This window comes from Humulus lupulus, chromosome 3, assembly GCF_963169125.1.
Source record: "Humulus lupulus chromosome 3, drHumLupu1.1, whole genome shotgun sequence".
Lineage (NCBI taxonomy): Eukaryota > Viridiplantae > Streptophyta > Magnoliopsida > Rosales > Cannabaceae > Humulus > Humulus lupulus.
Genome location: NC_084795.1, coordinates 36,506,167 through 36,512,297, shown reverse-complemented (window position 1 = coordinate 36,512,297; position 6,131 = coordinate 36,506,167). Strand labels below are relative to the sequence as shown.

The window sequence follows — 6,131 nt, the reverse complement described above, 5'->3', positions numbered from 1 at the left end:
AAGGTGAACAAACAAGCATATACACAAAGGCAAATTGCCCAAACAGAACCAATACAATCCAATCAAGAACCCACCCTCACATTACATACATTTGAAGCTTTCTTAAGAAAAGCTTGAGATGAGGGACATCTTTCCTGCTATGAACCATATACAATCTATATTTAACTAAAGTAATAATCTCTTTGGCTATACAATAAGCTGACAGTGAAAACCCATCAAAAATGCATCTATTCCTATTCCTCCAAATATTATAAACCCGTGCAGCAAGAATTATATTCAGAGTTAAACTAAAGCTGTCAATTTTCCCAGCACTGAGTCTAACTGTCCAATCCGAGAACTTAGTGGCCCAAGCAGGAAACCCAATTTTCTTTGTTTTACTTAGTTCTTTTCCTTAGACATGTGACTTTTAAGTTGAGATATGAAATATTTGATAAATTTTGAGGAGTCCTCTCTATCGATTGGGCTTTAAGTTTCTTTATTAATGGTTAAGTTTTCAATACTTATATAGACAAATATACTCGAAAAGTTGCTACTGCGAGAGCGCGACTGTTTCTCTCTCATTTCATCCTCTCAATCCCTAGATTCTCTATTTTAGTGTCATTGCTAGAATTCTGAATTGGGAACGGGAGAGATCCAGTAAGAGAGAGAATTTAATTTCTCCATGGCCAAAAGTTCCTTCAAGCTGGAGCACCACCTTGAGAGAAGGAAGGCTGAAGCTGCTCGTATCATGGAAAAATATCCAGACAGAATTCTGGTTATTGTCGAGAAGGCAGAGAGAAGTGACATACCAGACATTGACAAGAAGAAGTATTTGGTTTTGGCTGACCTGACTGTTGGGCAGTTTGTTTATGTGGTTCGAAGGAGAATAAATCTCAGTGCTGAGAAGGCCATATTTATATTTGTAAAAAACATTTTGCCACCTACTGCTGCCATGATGTCTACTATTTATGAGGAAAACAAGGATGAAGATGGTTTTCTTTACATGGGGAGAACACATTTGGATTGTTCTGAGGGAAATCAATATGGAAAATTTGAAATGTGTAAATAAGGACTCGAAAAAGCAAGATGGAAAAATGTACATTTATCTGTTTTAGGTCATGTTTATTTTCACCTTGCTGTGGGGATTGTGTTTCTTATGGTTCTCAACTGTTAATAACAATTGTGTCTAGATTTCAAAAAAAAGTTTTCAATACTTATACTCACTTAAGGTGGTGTCTTTGGTGTTATACTTATATGAACTCCTTATTTCATGCTTTTTACTGAGTTAGGATAGAGACTGTATTTAGAATATTATTCTCGTTAATTAGCTATATTGATAAAGTCTAGATATAATATTTACTAGTAGAGTCTAGATATTGTTTTTCTAAGTTTATAAATGGTGGTATATACATATTGTTATTATTATAATTATAATATTTTTATTGAGAAATTTGTTAGCCCACACTCTTCCGTTTGGTAGATTGAGATGTTGGAGAGATTGACATTATATCCACTGGAATGTTATATTGAATTTAAAAATGAATAAATAAATTTTAGGTAATTGTATATTAAATAAAAAAAGCTGTTCAAGTTCAAATGACTCGATCTCTACATCTTTTTTATCTCTTGACTTATAATCTTCATAGTTGTTTCTCTTGAACATTGAACATAACAATATCTAAAATTGCATATCAATCTAGTTTCTATCAAAGATGGGTTTTTTTATCAAATCAACTACAGCTATGAAAAAGAAAAGGATAGGAGCAAAAGTAAGCAAATCAACTACAACATTCAGCCAACAATTTGTATTATCAGGGATGAGAGAAACGAACCTGAGATAGTGGGTGTGAGGCAGAGAACTCGTGAGGCAGAGAAGCTCCACTGTGGAGCGTGACTTGGTGAGGCGGAGAAAGAGCTCCACTCTGGAGCGAGTCTTCGTGAGGCAGAGATAAGTTGAGAAGACTTCGTGAGGCGGAGAGACGAGACAAGAGAGAGACTTCGTGAGGCAGAGTGGGCGGAGAGACGAGACGAGAGAGAGACTTCGTGAGGGCGGAGAGGGTGGAGAAGGCAGAGTGAGTCTTCGTGAGTGAGAAATGGAGGCTGAGAGAAATCTTTCGGGTAACTTAGATTTAGGGAATTTGGCAGATGAGACTAACAAAAAAAAATTCATTTTGGCACCTGAGTTTTATTCATATGGCGCCAAAATATGCCTTCCGTGTGTTTTTAATCCCCCACCAATAATAGCACTTCTAAATATATGCTATTCTTTAATGTAATATATACTAAATATTGTTGTAGTGAATTAATTTGGTAATTATTAAAAATATAATTTCAATTGGTATCAGAGCAGGTCACTCATTTCTGAGTGTGATATTGGTTTATTTCGTTTATTGTTCCTGTTCTTGCAATGTCTTTTTTCACAGAAGGAAGTTCTATAATTCGTCCCCCTTACTCAATGATTATAACTATCCATATTGGAAAGTTAAAATGAGAGCTTTTATCAAATCTCAAGATGAAAAGGCTTGGAGAGTTGTTTTGATTGGTTTGACTCCTCCAGCAGAAAGCAATGATATAACTAAGGTAAAATCTTAACTTGATTGGACTGATGCTGAAGATAAAGTGTCCAGTTACAATAATAAAGCATTACATGCTATTTTCAATGGTGTTGGTGAAGGTTACAATAAATTTATTTCTTCATGTGTTTTGGCCAAAGATGCTTGCAAATTCTTCAAACCTAATTTGAAGGAACTACAAATGTCAAGCCTTCTAGGCTTGTTATGATCACAATAAAATTTGAAAATGAATGAAAATGAAACCCTCACTGAATTTTATGAAAAATTGTCAGATATTGCTAACGAATATTTTGGACTTGGTGAGAAACTTGAAGATAATGTTTTTGTTCAAAAAATTGTTAGAGTTCTTCCTGACAGGTTTCAGATTAAGCTCACTGAAATTGAGGAAGCAAAAGATCTGGACAAAATAAAAGTAGAAGAATTGATGGGTTCACTTCGAACTTTTGAATTGAACCAACAAATCAGATAAAAAGGTAAAATAGAAGAAATCAAGGAGAAATCTATTACCTTGAAAACTTCAAGAGAAAAGAAGGAAAGTTTGGATGATGAGATGACCTTGTTGACAAAAAAATTTCAAAAGTACATACAGAAATTGGGAAACAAAAAGGCCATATTCAAATACCCAAAAGGTAATTTTTCTAAACCCTTTGAACCTAATAAAAAGGGTATTCAGTGCAGGTAATGTGAAGGATTTGGACACATTCAATCCGAGTGTCCCAATACCTTAAAGAAAAAGAAAGTCATGATAGCTACTTAGGGTGATCAAGACTTTAAACAGAGTGATGAGGAAGGTAATAAGGTTGCTTTAACCTCTGTTCACAAAGGTATGTTCTTCTCTTCAGTTGATTCCAAGGAATTCGTATGCCTTAATAATTATGTTCAGAATGATGAAGAATCTAACATTGACTCTGATAAATCTGACTTAGATGAGGAGTCATTGAAAGATTCTTACAAGATAATGTATGATTAATGGCTGAAAGTTTGCTCTAAGAATCGATTAATGGGTAGCAATAACAAGAAATCAGTTGAAAAAATTAAAGAACTTGAATTGATTATTGCTTCCAAAATTAAATTAATTCTTTGATTAAATAAATTGATCTTATGCAAAAAGGTGATAAAATTCTTAATCCAAGATCTCAAATTTTGGATGATGTTCTCTCTACAGAAAAAAAAAGGCTCGTGATTTCAGTTGATTGGGATCTAATGGATCTGAATCTTCTAAGAAAACGGTTTTTGTAAAATCTGTGAATTATCCATCTGTTGTGACAACTAACTATTTTCCAGGAACAAGTAGCTCTTCAAATAACACACACATTTGTCATCTATTCCAACAGATCACAACTAAAGAGAATTTCTCCGTAAAAAAAATTAGACAATTTGTACCAGTTTTTTATTTTTTGTGGTATGAAATGACATATAAGACCTAAGTTTTTTTCTATGTTGAATGTGTTTAAAAATAATAATGTCAAACACTTTGGTAGCATGAATCAATTCTTGACCGAAAGAAATTGAAAAAAAAAAAAACAATGTGGGTCAAGAAAAAAACTCAGTTTGTTTGGCTAACTTTACAAGTCATAAAATACATGCATCTCAAATCTTTGAAATGTGGAGCAATAACTTTCAGAGATGGAATGACAGGAAACATTTTAGGAAAAGGTACCCTAGACATTGAAGGGTTACCAAACTTGAAAAAATGTTCTTCTTGTTGATGGGTTGAAAGCCAGAAGGGAAGAAGGACGACAAGATGGTTCCTGCTAGGGTTTTTTCCTTAACACAAGGAGAGGCTGATGCTAGCAATAAAGTGGTCACAGGTCTGGTTTCAATCCTCAATAACTTATGTTCTGTATTATTTTATTTGGGAGCCACTCATTCGTATATCTCATTAGGAATGATAGAAAAACTAGGCAAACCTTGTGAAAGATTTAGAACTAGGTTTGTAACCGAGTTGCCTTCAGGCAAAGTAGTTCTATCATCACGGATAGTATGAGGCATACCGATCAAGATTGAGGACATAGAACTAGAAGGAGACCTGATAGAACTAGTGATCGAGGACTTCGACGTAATACTAGGCATGGATTGGCTATCATGGCATGGCCCAACCATCGACTGTAAACACAAGAAGGTGATGTTCGAGACTCCTGACGGCCAGAGGTTATGCTTCATGGGACAAGCTTCAGGATTACGCACCCCGTTCGTATCATCTCTCAAAGCTCAAAGAATGATGGAGAAAGGATGTCAAGCATTCTTAGCCAGCGTCACAAACGTGGAAAAAGAGACACCACTTAAGATTGGAGACATCCGTATTATACAATAATTTCCAGAGGTATTTCCCGATGACTTGCCAGGATTGCCGCCAACTCGAGAAATAGACTTCACGATAGAATTAGTACCAGGCACCGAGCCTATCTCTAAGGCACCATACCAAATGGTACCTACTGAACTCAAGGAGTTAAAGACGCAGCTACAAGAACTCCTAGATTTGGGTTTTATTAGGCCGAGCCATTCGCCATGGGGAGCTCCGGTGCTATTCGTGAAGAAAAAGGACGGAAGTATGCGGATGTGTATAGACTATCGCAAGATGAACAAAGTAACGATTAAGAACAAGTACCCGCTACCTCGGATCGACGATTTGTTTGATCAACTCCGAGGCGCGACTGTATTTTCAAAGATTGATTTACGGTCCGGGTATCATCAGCTCAAGGTAAAGGGAGAAGATATTCCTAAGACAGCCTTTAGGACTCGTTATGGACATTACGAGTTCTTGGTTATGTCCTTTGGTCTTACTAACGCACCAGCTGCATTTATGGACTTAATGAATAGGGTCTTCAAGGATTACTTAGATAAATTCGTCGTTGTGTTCATCGACGACATTTTGATATACTCCAAGGATGAAGTAGAGCACAAGGAACATTTGAGGTTGATTTTGACGCGATTGAAGTAGCATCAACTCTACGCCAAGTTAAAGAAATGCAAATTTTGGCTATCGTAAGTGGCGTTCCTCGGGCACATTATATCGAAAGACAGAGTTGCAGTAGACCCATCAAAAGTAGAGACCGTGAAGGATTGGCTTAGACCAAAGAACACATCTGAAGTAAGAAGTTTCCTAGGGCTAGCAGGTTATTATAGGAAGTTTGTAGAGAGCTTTTCTAAGATAGCCACTCCGCTCACCAACCTGACCCAGAAACAACAAAAATTTAACTGGAATGATAAGTGTGAAGAAAGCTTCCAGTTTCTTAAGGATAAGCTTTGTTCAACACTAGTACTCAGTGTACCAACACCCAATGATAAGTTCGTGGTCTACTTCGATGCATCGAAGCAAGGATTGGGTTGTGTACTAATGCAAAATGACAAGGTGATAGCCTACGCCTCATGACAATTGAAGGAGTACGAGCAGCGCTATCCAACTCACGATATGGAGTTGGCAGCGGTGGTCTTTGCTTTAAAAATCTGGCGCCATTATCTTTATGGAGAACGGTGCGAGATTTATACGGACCACAAGAGTTTAAAGTACTTCTTTACTCAGAAGGAGCTCAACATGAGGCAGCGCAGGTGGTTAAAGTTAGTAAAGGATTACGACTG

At 36.5% G+C, this 6,131-nt stretch overlaps 1 pseudogene; it reads left to right on the top strand.

Moving 5' to 3' along the window:
- The first annotated feature begins 561 nt into the window (after positions 1-561).
- LOC133821051 (autophagy-related protein 8C-like) lies at positions 562-1,070 on the top strand (annotated as a pseudogene).
- Positions 1,071-6,131: the final 5,061 nt, after the last annotated feature.